Source organism: Rhinoderma darwinii, chromosome 3 (assembly GCF_050947455.1).
Source record: "Rhinoderma darwinii isolate aRhiDar2 chromosome 3, aRhiDar2.hap1, whole genome shotgun sequence".
NCBI classification, from domain to species: Eukaryota; Metazoa; Chordata; class Amphibia; order Anura; family Rhinodermatidae; genus Rhinoderma; species Rhinoderma darwinii.
This window is the reverse complement of record NC_134689.1, coordinates 10108165-10122374: the sequence shown is the minus strand read 5'-3', so window position 1 is coordinate 10122374 and position 14210 is coordinate 10108165. Positions and strand designations below refer to the sequence as shown.

Sequence of the window (14210 nt, the reverse complement as noted above, 5' to 3'; positions counted from 1 at the left end):
AGTTAGAGAAGGAGTGGTCTGGCATATAGTACAGTTAGAGAAGGAGTGGTCTGGCATAAAATACAGATAGAGAAGCAGTGGTCTTCCATATAATACAGATAGAGAAGGAGTGGTCTGGCATATAATACAGATAGAGAAGGAGTGGTCTGGCATATAGTACAATTAGAGAAGGAGTGGTCTGGCATAAAATACAGATAGAGAAGCAGTGGTCTTCCATATAATACAGATAGAGAAGGAGTGGTCTTCCATATAATACAGATAGAGAAGGAGTGGTCTGGTATTTAGTACAGATAGAGAAGGAGTGGTCTGGCATATAATACAGATAGAGAAGAAGTGGTCTTCCATATAATACAGATAGAGAAGGAGTGGTCTGGCATATAATACAGATAGAGAAGGAGTGGTCTGGCATATAGTACAATTAGAGAAGGAGTGGTCTGGCATAAAATACAGATAGAGAAGCAGTGGTCTTCCATATAATACAGATAGAGAAGGAGTGGTCTGGTATTTAGTACAGATAGAGAAGGAGTGGTCTGGCATATAATACAGATAGAGAAGGAGTGATCTGGTATTTAGTACAGATAGAGAAGGAGTGGTCTGGCATATAATACAGATAGAGAAGGAGTGATCTGGTATTTAGTACAGATAGAGAAAGAGTGGTCTGGCATATAGTACAGTTAGAGAAGGAATGGTCTGGCATATAATACCGATAGAGAAGCAGTGGTCTGGCATATAATACAGACAGAGGAGTGGTCTGGCATATAGTACAGTTAGAGAAGGAGTTCTGTGGCATATAATACAGATAGAGAAGCAGTGGTCTGGCATATAGTACAGTTAGAGATGGAGTGGTCTTGTATATTGTACAGTTAGAGAATGAGTGGTCTGGTATATAGTACAGTTGGAGAATGAGTGGTCTGGCATATTGTACAGTTGGAGAAGGAGTGGTCTGGCATATAGCGCAGTTGGGGAAGGAGTGGTCTGGCATATAATACAGACAGAGAAGGAATGTTCTGGCATATAGTACAGTTAGAGAAGGAGTGGTCTGGCATATAATACAGACAGAGAAGGAGTGGTCTGGCATATAATACAGTTAGAGAAGGAGTGGTCTGGCATATAGTACAGTTAGAGAAGCAGTGGTCTGGCATATAGTACAGTTGGAGAAGAAGTGGTCTGGCATATAGTACAGTTGGAGAAGGAGTGGTCTGGCATATAGTACAGTTGGAGAAGAAGTGGTCTGGCATATAGTACAGTTGGAGAAGGAGTGGTCTGGCATATAGTACAGTTGGAGAAGAAGTGGTCTGGCATATAGTACAGTTAGAGAAGGAGTGGTCTGGCATATAGTACAGTTAGACAAGGAGTGGTCTGGCATATAGTACAGTTAGAGAAGGAGTGGTCTGGCATATAGTACAGTTAGAGAAGGAGTGGTCTGGCATATAGGACAGTTAGAGAAGGAGTGGTCTGGCATATAGTACAGTTGGAGAAGAAATGGTCTGGCATATAATACAGATAGAGAAGGAGTGGTCTGCCATATAGTACAGTTAGAGAAGGAGTGGTCTGGCATATAGTACAGTTGGAGAAGGAGTGGTCTGGCATATAGTACAGTTGGAGAAGAAGTGGTCTGGCATATAGTACAGTTGGTGAAGGAGTGGCCTGACATAGTACAGTTGGAGAAGGAATGGTCTGGCATATAGTACAGTTAGAGAAGGAGTGGTCTGGCATATAGTACAGTTAGAGAAGGAGTGGTCTGGCATATAGTACAGTTAGAGACGGAGTGGTCTGGCATATAGTACAGTTAGAGAAGGAGTGGTCTGGCATATAGGACAGTTAGAGAAGGAGTGGTCTGGCATATTGTACAGTTAGAGAAGGAGTGGTCTGGCATATAGTACAGTTGGAGAAGGAATGGTCTGGCATATAATACAGATAGAGAAGGAGTGGTCTGCCATATAGTACAGTTAGAGAAGGAGTGGTCTGACATATAGTACAGTTAGAGAAGGAGTGGTCTGGCATATAGTACAGTTGGAGAAGGAGTGGTCTGACATATAGTACAGTTAGAGAAGGAGCGGTCTTGCATAAAGTACAGTTGAAGGAGTGGTATAGCATATAGTACAGTTAGAGAAGGAGTGGGCTGACATATAGTACAGTTAGAGAAGGAGTGGTCTGGCATAAAGTACAGTTGAAGGAGTGGTATAGCATATAGTACAGTTAGAGATGGAGTGGGCTGACATATAGTACAGTGAGAGAAGGAGTGGTCTTGCATATAGTACAGTTGAAGAAGGAGTGATCTGGCATAAAGTACAGTTGAAGAAGCAGTGGTCTGGCATATAGTACAGTTAGAGAAGAAGTGGTCTGGCACTTAGAATACTTGGAGAGAGAGTGGTCTGGCATATACTACAGTTAGAGAAGGAGTGGTCTGGCATATACTACAGTTAGAGAAGGAGTGGTCTGGCATATAGTACAATTAGAGAAGGAGTGGTCTGGCATATAGTACAGTTAGAGAAGGAGTGGTATGGCATATACTACAGTTAGAGAAGGAGTGGTCTGGCATATAGTACAGTTAGAGAAGGAGTGGTCTGGCATAAAGTACAGTTGAAGGAGTGGTATAGCATATAGTACAGTTAGAGAAGGAGTGGTCTGGCATATAGTACAGTTAGAGAAGGAGTGGTCTAGCATTAAGTACAGTTAGAGAAGGAGTAGTCAAGCATATAGGACAGTTAGAGAAGGAGTGGTCTGACATATAGTACAGTTAGAGAAGGAGTGGTCTGGCATATAGTACAGTTAGAGAAGGAGTGGTCTGGCATATAGTACAGTTAGAGAAGGAGTGGTCTGGCATATTGTACAGTTAGAGAAGGAGTGGTCTGGCATATAGTACAGTTGGAGAAGGAGTGGTCTGGCATATAGTACAGTTAAAGAAGGAGTGGTCTGGCATATAGTACAGTTAGAGAAGGAATGGTCTGGCATATAGTACAGTTAGAGAAGGAGTGGTCTGGCATGTAGTACAGTTAGAGAAGGAGTGGTCTGGCATGTAGTACAGTTGGAGAAGGAGTGGTCTGGCATATAGTACAGTTAAAGAAGGAGTGGTCTGGCATATAGTACAGTTGGAGAAGGAGTGGTCTGGCATATAGTACATTTAGAGAAGGATTGGTCTGGCATATAGTACAATTAGAGAAGGAATGGTCTGGAATATAGTACAGTTAGAGAAGGAGTGGTCTGGCATATAGTACAGTTAGAGAAGGAGTGGTCTGGCATATAGTACAGTTAGAGAAGGAGTGGTCTGGCATATAGTACAGTTGGAGATGGAGTGGTATGACATATAGTACAGTTAAAGAAGGAGTGGTCTGGCATATAGTACAGTTGGAGAAGCAGTGGTCTGGCATATTGCACAGTTAGAGAAGAAGTGGTCTGGCACATAGAATAGTCGAAGAAAGAGTGGTCTGGCATATAGTACAGTTAGAGAAGGAGTGGTCTGGCATATAGTACAGTTAGAGATGGAGTGGTCTGGCATATAGTACAGTTAGAGAAGGAGTGGTCTGGCATATAGTACAGTTAGAGAAGGAGTGGTCTGGCATATAGTACAGTTAGAGAAGGAGTGGTCTAGCATTAAGTACAGTTAGAGAAGGAGTGGTCAAGCATATAGGACAGTTAGAGAAGGAGTGGTCTAGCATTAAGTACAGTTAGAGAAGGAGTGGTCAAGCATATAGGACAGTTAGAGAAGGAGTGGTCTGGCATATAGTACAGTTAGAGAAGGAGTGGTCTGGCATATAGTACAGTTAGAGAAGGAGTGGTCTGGCATATAGTACAGTTGGAGAAGGAGTGGTATGACATATAGTACAGTTAAAGAAGGAGTGGTCTGGCATATAGTACAGTTGGAGAAGCAGTGGTCTGGCATATTGCACAGTTAGAGAAGAAGTGGTCTGGCACATAGAATAGTCGAAGAAAGAGTGGTCTGGCATATAGTACAGTTAGAGAAGGAGTGGTCTGGCATATAGTACAGTTAGAGAAGGAGTGGTCTGGCATATAGTACAGTTAGAGAAGGAGTGGTCTGGCATATAGTACAGTTAGAGAAGGAGTGGTCTAGCATTAAGTACAGTTAGAGAAGGAGTGGTCAAGCATATAGGACAGTTAGAGAAGGAGTGGTCTGGCATATAGTACAGTTAGAGAAGGAGTGGTCTGGCATATAGTACAGTTAGAGAAGGAGTGGTCTGGCATATAGTACAGTTAGAGAAGGAGTGGTCTGGCATATAGTACAGTTGGAGAAGGAGTGGTCTGGCATATTGTACAGTTAGAGAAGGAGTGGTCTGGCATATAGTACAGTTGGAGAAGGAGTGGTCTGGCATATAGTACAGTTAGAGAAGGAGTGGTCCGGCATATAGTACAGTTGGAGAAGGAGTTGTCTAGCATATGGTACAGTTAGAGAAGGAGTGGTCTGGCATATAGTACAGTTAGAGAAGGAATGGTCTGGCATATAGTACAGTTAGAGAAGGAGTGGTCTGGCATATAGTACAGTAAGAGAAGAAGTGGTCTGGCATGTAGTACAGTTAAAGAAGGAGTGGTCTGGCATATAGTACAGTTGGAGAAGGAGTGGTCTGGCATATAGTACAGTTAGAGAAAGAGTGGTCTGGCATATAGTACAGTTAGAGAAGGAGTGGTCTGGCATATAGTACAGTTGGTGAAGGAGTGGTCTGGCATATAGTACAGTTAGAGAAGGAGTGGTCTGGCATATAGTGCAGTTAGAGAAGGAGTGGTCTGGCATATAGTACAGTTGGAGAAGGAGTGGTCTGGCATATAGTACATTTAGAGACGGATTGGTCTGGCATATAGTACAATTAGAGAAGGAGTGGTGTGGCATATAGTACAGTTGGAGAAGGAGTGGTCTGGCATATAGTACAGTTAGAGAAGGAATGGTCTGGCATATAGTACATTTAGAGAAGGATTGGTCTGGCATGTAGTACAGTTAGAGAAGGAGTGGTCTGGCATGTAGTACAGTTGGAGAAGGAGTGGTCTGGCATATAGTACAGTTAAAGAAGGAGTGGTCTGGCATATAGTACAGTTGGAGAAGGAGTGGTCTGGCATATAGTACATTTAGAGAAGGATTGGTCTGGCATATAGTACAATTAGAGAAGGAATGGTCTGGAATATAGTACAGTTAGAGAAGGAGTGGTCTGGCATATAGTACAGTTAGAGAAGGAGTGGTCTGGCATATAGTACAGTTAGAGAAGGAGTGGTCTGGCATATAGTACAGTTGGAGATGGAGTGGTATGACATATAGTACAGTTAAAGAAGGAGTGGTCTGGCATATAGTACAGTTGGAGAAGCAGTGGTCTGGCATATTGCACAGTTAGAGAAGAAGTGGTCTGGCACATAGAATAGTCGAAGAAAGAGTGGTCTGGCATATAGTACAGTTAGAGAAGGAGTGGTCTGGCATATAGTACAGTTAGAGAAGGAGTGGTCTGGCATATAGGACAGTTAGAGAAGGAGTGGTCTGGCATATTGTACAGTTAGAGAAGGAGTGGTCTGGCATATAGTACAGTTGGAGAAGGAATGGTCTGGCATATAATACAGATAGAGAAGGAGTGGTCTGCCATATAGTACAGTTAGAGAAGGAGTGGTCTGACATATAGTACAGTTAGAGAAGGAGTGGTCTGGCATATAGTACAGTTGGAGAAGGAGTGGTCTGACATATAGTACAGTTAGAGAAGGAGCGGTCTTGCATAAAGTACAGTTGAAGGAGTGGTATAGCATATAGTACAGTTAGAGAAGGAGTGGGCTGACATATAGTACAGTTAGAGAAGGAGTGGTCTGGCATAAAGTACAGTTGAAGGAGTGGTATAGCATATAGTACAGTTAGAGATGGAGTGGGCTGACATATAGTACAGTGAGAGAAGGAGTGGTCTTGCATATAGTACAGTTGAAGAAGGAGTGATCTGGCATAAAGTACAGTTGAAGAAGCAGTGGTCTGGCATATAGTACAGTTAGAGAAGAAGTGGTCTGGCACTTAGAATACTTGGAGAGAGAGTGGTCTGGCATATACTACAGTTAGAGAAGGAGTGGTCTGGCATATACTACAGTTAGAGAAGGAGTGGTCTGGCATATAGTACAATTAGAGAAGGAGTGGTCTGGCATATAGTACAGTTAGAGAAGGAGTGGTATGGCATATACTACAGTTAGAGAAGGAGTGGTCTGGCATATAGTACAGTTAGAGAAGGAGTGGTCTGGCATAAAGTACAGTTGAAGGAGTGGTATAGCATATAGTACAGTTAGAGAAGGAGTGGTCTGGCATATAGTACAGTTAGAGAAGGAGTGGTCTAGCATTAAGTACAGTTAGAGAAGGAGTAGTCAAGCATATAGGACAGTTAGAGAAGGAGTGGTCTGACATATAGTACAGTTAGAGAAGGAGTGGTCTGGCATATAGTACAGTTAGAGAAGGAGTGGTCTGGCATATAGTACAGTTAGAGAAGGAGTGGTCTGGCATATTGTACAGTTAGAGAAGGAGTGGTCTGGCATATAGTACAGTTGGAGAAGGAGTGGTCTGGCATATAGTACAGTTAAAGAAGGAGTGGTCTGGCATATAGTACAGTTAGAGAAGGAATGGTCTGGCATATAGTACAGTTAGAGAAGGAGTGGTCTGGCATGTAGTACAGTTAGAGAAGGAGTGGTCTGGCATGTAGTACAGTTGGAGAAGGAGTGGTCTGGCATATAGTACAGTTAAAGAAGGAGTGGTCTGGCATATAGTACAGTTGGAGAAGGAGTGGTCTGGCATATAGTACATTTAGAGAAGGATTGGTCTGGCATATAGTACAATTAGAGAAGGAATGGTCTGGAATATAGTACAGTTAGAGAAGGAGTGGTCTGGCATATAGTACAGTTAGAGAAGGAGTGGTCTGGCATATAGTACAGTTAGAGAAGGAGTGGTCTGGCATATAGTACAGTTGGAGATGGAGTGGTATGACATATAGTACAGTTAAAGAAGGAGTGGTCTGGCATATAGTACAGTTGGAGAAGCAGTGGTCTGGCATATTGCACAGTTAGAGAAGAAGTGGTCTGGCACATAGAATAGTCGAAGAAAGAGTGGTCTGGCATATAGTACAGTTAGAGAAGGAGTGGTCTGGCATATAGTACAGTTAGAGAAGGAGTGGTCTGGCATATAGTACAGTTAGAGAAGGAGTGGTCTGGCATATAGTACAGTTAGAGAAGGAGTGGTCTGGCATATAGTACAGTTAGAGAAGGAGTGGTCTAGCATTAAGTACAGTTAGAGAAGGAGTGGTCAAGCATATAGGACAGTTAGAGAAGGAGTGGTCTAGCATTAAGTACAGTTAGAGAAGGAGTGGTCAAGCATATAGGACAGTTAGAGAAGGAGTGGTCTGGCATATAGTACAGTTAGAGAAGGAGTGGTCTGGCATATAGTACAGTTAGAGAAGGAGTGGTCTGGCATATAGTACAGTTGGAGAAGGAGTGGTATGACATATAGTACAGTTAAAGAAGGAGTGGTCTGGCATATAGTACAGTTGGAGAAGCAGTGGTCTGGCATATTGCACAGTTAGAGAAGAAGTGGTCTGGCACATAGAATAGTCGAAGAAAGAGTGGTCTGGCATATAGTACAGTTAGAGAAGGAGTGGTCTGGCATATAGTACAGTTAGAGAAGGAGTGGTCTGGCATATAGTACAGTTAGAGAAGGAGTGGTCTGGCATATAGTACAGTTAGAGAAGGAGTGGTCTAGCATTAAGTACAGTTAGAGAAGGAGTGGTCAAGCATATAGGACAGTTAGAGAAGGAGTGGTCTGGCATATAGTACAGTTAGAGAAGGAGTGGTCTGGCATATAGTACAGTTAGAGAAGGAGTGGTCTGGCATATAGTACAGTTAGAGAAGGAGTGGTCTGGCATATAGTACAGTTGGAGAAGGAGTGGTCTGGCATATTGTACAGTTAGAGAAGGAGTGGTCTGGCATATAGTACAGTTGGAGAAGGAGTGGTCTGGCATATAGTACAGTTAGAGAAGGAGTGGTCCGGCATATAGTACAGTTGGAGAAGGAGTTGTCTAGCATATGGTACAGTTAGAGAAGGAGTGGTCTGGCATATAGTACAGTTAGAGAAGGAATGGTCTGGCATATAGTACAGTTAGAGAAGGAGTGGTCTGGCATATAGTACAGTAAGAGAAGAAGTGGTCTGGCATGTAGTACAGTTAAAGAAGGAGTGGTCTGGCATATAGTACAGTTGGAGAAGGAGTGGTCTGGCATATAGTACAGTTAGAGAAAGAGTGGTCTGGCATATAGTACAGTTAGAGAAGGAGTGGTCTGGCATATAGTACAGTTGGTGAAGGAGTGGTCTGGCATATAGTACAGTTAGAGAAGGAGTGGTCTGGCATATAGTGCAGTTAGAGAAGGAGTGGTCTGGCATATAGTACAGTTGGAGAAGGAGTGGTCTGGCATATAGTACATTTAGAGACGGATTGGTCTGGCATATAGTACAATTAGAGAAGGAGTGGTGTGGCATATAGTACAGTTGGAGAAGGAGTGGTCTGGCATATAGTACAGTTAGAGAAGGAATGGTCTGGCATATAGTACATTTAGAGAAGGATTGGTCTGGCATGTAGTACAGTTAGAGAAGGAGTGGTCTGGCATGTAGTACAGTTGGAGAAGGAGTGGTCTGGCATATAGTACAGTTAAAGAAGGAGTGGTCTGGCATATAGTACAGTTGGAGAAGGAGTGGTCTGGCATATAGTACATTTAGAGAAGGATTGGTCTGGCATATAGTACAATTAGAGAAGGAATGGTCTGGAATATAGTACAGTTAGAGAAGGAGTGGTCTGGCATATAGTACAGTTAGAGAAGGAGTGGTCTGGCATATAGTACAGTTAGAGAAGGAGTGGTCTGGCATATAGTACAGTTGGAGATGGAGTGGTATGACATATAGTACAGTTAAAGAAGGAGTGGTCTGGCATATAGTACAGTTGGAGAAGCAGTGGTCTGGCATATTGCACAGTTAGAGAAGAAGTGGTCTGGCACATAGAATAGTCGAAGAAAGAGTGGTCTGGCATATAGTACAGTTAGAGAAGGAGTGGTCTGGCATATAGTACAGTTAGAGAAGGAGTGGTCTGGCATATAGTACAGTTAGAGAAGGAGTGGTCTGGCATATAGTACAGTTAGAGAAGGAGTGGTCTGGCATATAGTACAGTTAGAGAAGGAGTGGTCTGGCATATAGTACAGTTAGAGAAGGAGTGGTCTAGCATTAAGTACAGTTAGAGAAGGAGTGGTCAAGCATATAGGACAGTTAGAGAAGGAGTGGTCTAGCATTAAGTACAGTTAGAGAAGGAGTGGTCAAGCATATAGGACAGTTAGAGAAGGAGTGGTCTGGCATATAGTACAGTTAGAGAAGGAGTGGTCTGGCATATAGTACAGTTAGAGAAGGAGTGGTCTGGCATATAGTACAGTTGGAGAAGGAGTGGTATGACATATAGTACAGTTAAAGAAGGAGTGGTCTGGCATATAGTACAGTTGGAGAAGCAGTGGTCTGGCATATTGCACAGTTAGAGAAGAAGTGGTCTGGCACATAGAATAGTCGAAGAAAGAGTGGTCTGGCATATAGTACAGTTAGAGAAGGAGTGGTCTGGCATATAGTACAGTTAGAGAAGGAGTGGTCTGGCATATAGTACAGTTAGAGAAGGAGTGGTCTGGCATATAGTACAGTTAGAGAAGGAGTGGTCTAGCATTAAGTACAGTTAGAGAAGGAGTGGTCAAGCATATAGGACAGTTAGAGAAGGAGTGGTCTGGCATATAGTACAGTTAGAGAAGGAGTGGTCTGGCATATAGTACAGTTAGAGAAGGAGTGGTCTGGCATATAGTACAGTTAGAGAAGGAGTGGTCTGGCATATAGTACAGTTGGAGAAGGAGTGGTCTGGCATATTGTACAGTTAGAGAAGGAGTGGTCTGGCATATAGTACAGTTGGAGAAGGAGTTGTCTAGCATATGGTACAGTTAGAGAAGGAGTGGTCTGGCATATAGTACAGTTAGAGAAGGAATGGTCTGGCATATACCGTAGTACAGTTAGAGAAGGAGTGGTCTGGCATATAGTACAGTAAGAGAAGAAGTGGTCTGGCATGTAGTACAGTTAAAGAAGGAGTGGTCTGGCATATAGTACAGTTGGAGAAGGAGTGGTCTGGCATATAGTACAGTTAGAGAAAGAGTGGTCTGGCATATAGTACAGTTAGAGAAGGAGTGGTCTGGCATATAGTACAGTTGGTGAAGGAGTGGTCTGGCATATAGTACAGTTAGAGAAGGAGTGGTCTGGCATATAGTGCAGTTAGAGAAGGAGTGGTCTGGCATATAGTACAGTTGGAGAAGGAGTGGTCTGGCATATAGTACATTTAGAGAAGGATTGGTCTGGCATATAGTACAATTAGAGAAGGAGTGGTGTGGCATATAGTACAGTTGGAGAAGGAGTGGTCTGGCATATAGTACAGTTAGAGAAGGAATGGTCTGGCATATAGTACATTTAGAGAAGGATTGGTCTGGCATATAGTACAGTTAGAGAAGGAGTGGTCTGGCATATAGTACAGTTAGAGAAGGAGTGGTCTGGCATATAGTACAGTTAGAGAAGGAGTGGTCTGGCATATAGTACAGTTAGAGAAGGAGTGGTCTGGCATATAGTACAGTTAGAGAAGGAGTGGTCTGGCATATAGTACAGTTAGAGAAGGAGTGGTCTGGCATATAGTACAGTTAGAGAAGGAGTGGTCTGGCATATAGTACATTTGGAGAAGGAGTGGTCTGGCATATAGGACATTTGGAGAAGGAGTGGTCTGGCACAAAGGAGAGATTGGCCAGTTGCATTAAAGACTAGGAAAACTAGAGGTCCTTCACATAGCATAGCTGTGAAAGGCGTAGGCTGCTATACTGAAGAATTGGGGTAGTTATGTTTTGTACATCCGAGAAGAAATTAGATAAACAAAAATGCCTTAAGGCATTGGCTGCCTGTACGGATAGACACATAAATGTTAAAGCTTCGGCAATCTTCTACATGTTCAGGTCAAATAGTCACAATGCTGCTTGACACAATGACCAACTTTGTTTAAAACATTTAGGTCATAGTACTTATTATGCATAACACCCTCAGCCTATTTGTTTGTCTGCCTCAGTAGGAAAACATTGTTTAGTGTGAACACAAGAGATATTTACCGTAAACCAATTGCAAAGGGAGAAAATTGAGCAACCTGCAGGCATGCCACATTCCCCACATAACAAATGGTAATTGCACAGTGTAAAATCATTGCTTTATTTGCACCGAGCTGAAGGTTACTATGTGATTGTTCGCTCTGAAAGTTGAAGGCTGAGTAGTCATATAAAAGGAAAACAAAAATTCTTGTCTATATAAAAGCAGTCAAGAATATCCTCACCCGTTATATCAAATGACAGAACAGCCAAGGGAAAGGAAGCGGAAAATACAGAGATGAAGGAACGGATCGGGGCTCGTAGACAGGTGTGATTTATTTTTCTCTTTATTAAATCCCTATTACACGGGTCAATGATCGGGAAAACGAGCGCTCATATGAGCGCTCAATCCCAATCATGGTCCTGTGTGATAAGGGCAATGATCAGCCGATGAACGATAAACGCTCATCCATCGACTGATCTGGTCTTTTATGCAGAATTAAAAATCAATGTGGTAGGCAGCACATCTCTCCGTGTAATCAGGAAGATGCGCTGCCGACATGATAAAAATGTATAGGGACGAGCGATCACAGTAACGATCGCTCGTCCCTATACATAAGCAATCATTGTGAAAGGAGCAAACGAGCGCCGATCAACGGGCTGTCTCGTTGATTGGCGCTCGTTTACACAGTCTATGTCGGGCCATGTAATAGGACCCTTATGTTGTGCTATAATCGAAAAGATCTCTGGTGAGAATAGGACATAAGTCTATATTTTAGATCTCTTGGTCCATCCAAACAGGAATCCTGACAGGCAAATCTGCCTAGTGATCGCAACCTTACGAGAATTGGGTGATCTTGAGTTGAAAGGGTATATATACTTTTGCAATCAAATTTATATTGCCCCAAAATATGAAACAAAATACGAAACAAATGTATAAATTGTATTCATTATTAATCTCCTACCGTTTTCTATATACATCTCCTACGCAGATCTATGTGTCTCCATAGCTAGAGAACGTATAGGACATCTAAAGATGACAGTATTATATTTGTATTTCATTATCTTAAGTAGCGGAAATATGATTCTATAATAAGAAAATTTGCTGACTTGCAATGATATTACCAAAATAATTAAGTGCCTGTTAGAGGATCTGCAGGTCCTGTATCCTGCTTGCCGCAGGCAGAGTGTCAGTCATCAATTAGAGAGATAATAAATCTTCTTCCTTCTCAAACCTTGTATCGTTAAAGGAGCACAGTGATAATCTGTGAATAAAGAGATCCTGATCTGTTACATTACAGCTTGTACAGGGTTAGAAACAGGCATACAAGCAAGCTGACCCTGCCACAGGCTGAGAAAAGCAGCTGCAGCTCCAAGGATGAAAAAGCCTCAGAAAAGTGCTGAAGAGGTAAATAAATATATATAATTTTAACCAGAATTTATACCTCCCCATGGGAAAAGAAGTCGCAAGTGACCTTGCAACAATCTCTTACATTTTACCATACGTGGGGTCACAGCAGGTGGACCGCCACCAATCGGACATTTATGCCATATAATCGGGAGGTGATTTATATACATAAAAAAAAGCCTTCAGTGCCGGATTAAAGGCATTTTACTACAGTACTAGTTCCCCATGGTCTGGTCCTCGCCTTGTTTGGTGCTGACAGTAACAACATTATCAGGTGGGAACATAAAAGGTTGGGACCTTGGGAACGGATAGAGTTGTCTCTTGAACATCACAGGAGTCTAAGAGGATTCAGCTGTCGTTAGCTGCCAGCGGGCGCTCACACGGGAGAGTCATCCGCCAGGTCACTGGCAGGTAAATTATCACAGCTGAAAGCTCATGAGAAATGCAAAAAAAAAAAAACAATGCTTAGCCGGCTCCTTCACAATATGATCCATGCTAATGAGGTTCCACGGACAGCGCGTTACGTGCAGCGGAGCCCTCTGGCGCCCTTCAAATCACCTTTACGAGAACTCGTCTCCACTCAGAATAATTACATGTGCAGAGCAGGCAGCTGTAATGATGAAACTGTCTCTTTTGCCCACAAACTGCGGGGTGCCGTTAGCAGATATTATTATCCTGAATGGAATTTGAGCTCGCTGGGGCGGTTTAAAGGGACAGAAAACAGCTGCTCATGTCAGCTCCACGCACAACACGCTGCTACCGTATTTATTATGTTTGATGAGGACGATTCAGAGGGAACTTGGAATGAAAAAAAAAAATTGGATTCTCCACTCAGAACTGTCCTATCAAAAACTGCATCTCAGTTCTATCGAATCCTAATAAAATAGATCAACTGGCGGATCGGCACCACGTAGGGACCATTTTGTAGTATGACCTAAATTTGTGTCATAATCCGGAACGCTTATGCGTTTTGAGCCTGAACAGTGGAATACATATATACAACAGGGGGTTGCGTAGCAAAGATAAAAATTCGGCCCCTTTCAGGAGCTGCTTGACACCACCACACACCTAACTATGCGGGACAGGAATTAAGGAACATTTTCTACTTTCATTACTAACATTGCAGCAACGGTGGAGTCCGCGTCCCCGTGTAGGTTTTTACAATTCATAAGAATGTCAATAAATCCAACCTAGGATGAGCCCTCCCTCTCTCCAGGGCCCCTGGAGCAGCCACATGGGCCGACTCTATAGTGCGCACACCCATATTAACAAAAAGTGAAAATGAAACAAAATGACAGTAATGAGAGTACACAACATATCCCACAATGCTCCACACACACACATTATAATCACTCATCATCATTCGTTTCTTAGAAAGCAAATTTATTTGAAAAAATTGGAGGAAACAAACCACTAAAAACGTAAAACTGTTAATATTAATAATACAACTAGAAGTACTACTAATATTAACAGCAGTAATACCACTATGAGGACTATCATTACTACTACTACTACTACTACTACTACTCATACTATTCTGGCTATTAAAAATAATATCATTACTACTACTATTCTGACTATTACTACTATTATTGCTATTAATACTACTACTACTATAACTATAACTACTACTACTATTATGCTGGCTATTAATACTACTACTATTACT

At 42.4% G+C, this 14210-nt stretch overlaps 1 protein-coding gene across 2 annotated transcripts in view; it reads right to left on the bottom strand.

Annotated features, from left to right (window-relative positions):
* Positions 1 to 14210, bottom strand: part of CHRM2 (cholinergic receptor muscarinic 2) — a 161840-nt gene that overhangs the window by 5007 nt on the left and 142623 nt on the right. Inside the window, exon 2 of one of the 2 annotated variants that reach the window (XM_075855855.1) lies at positions 12259 to 12398. The exons of the other annotated variant lie outside the window; for it this stretch is intronic. The gene's annotated coding sequence lies outside the window, so the exon portion shown is untranslated. The remainder of the gene's footprint in view (positions 1 to 12258; positions 12399 to 14210) is intronic. 2 annotated transcript variants of the gene reach the window in all.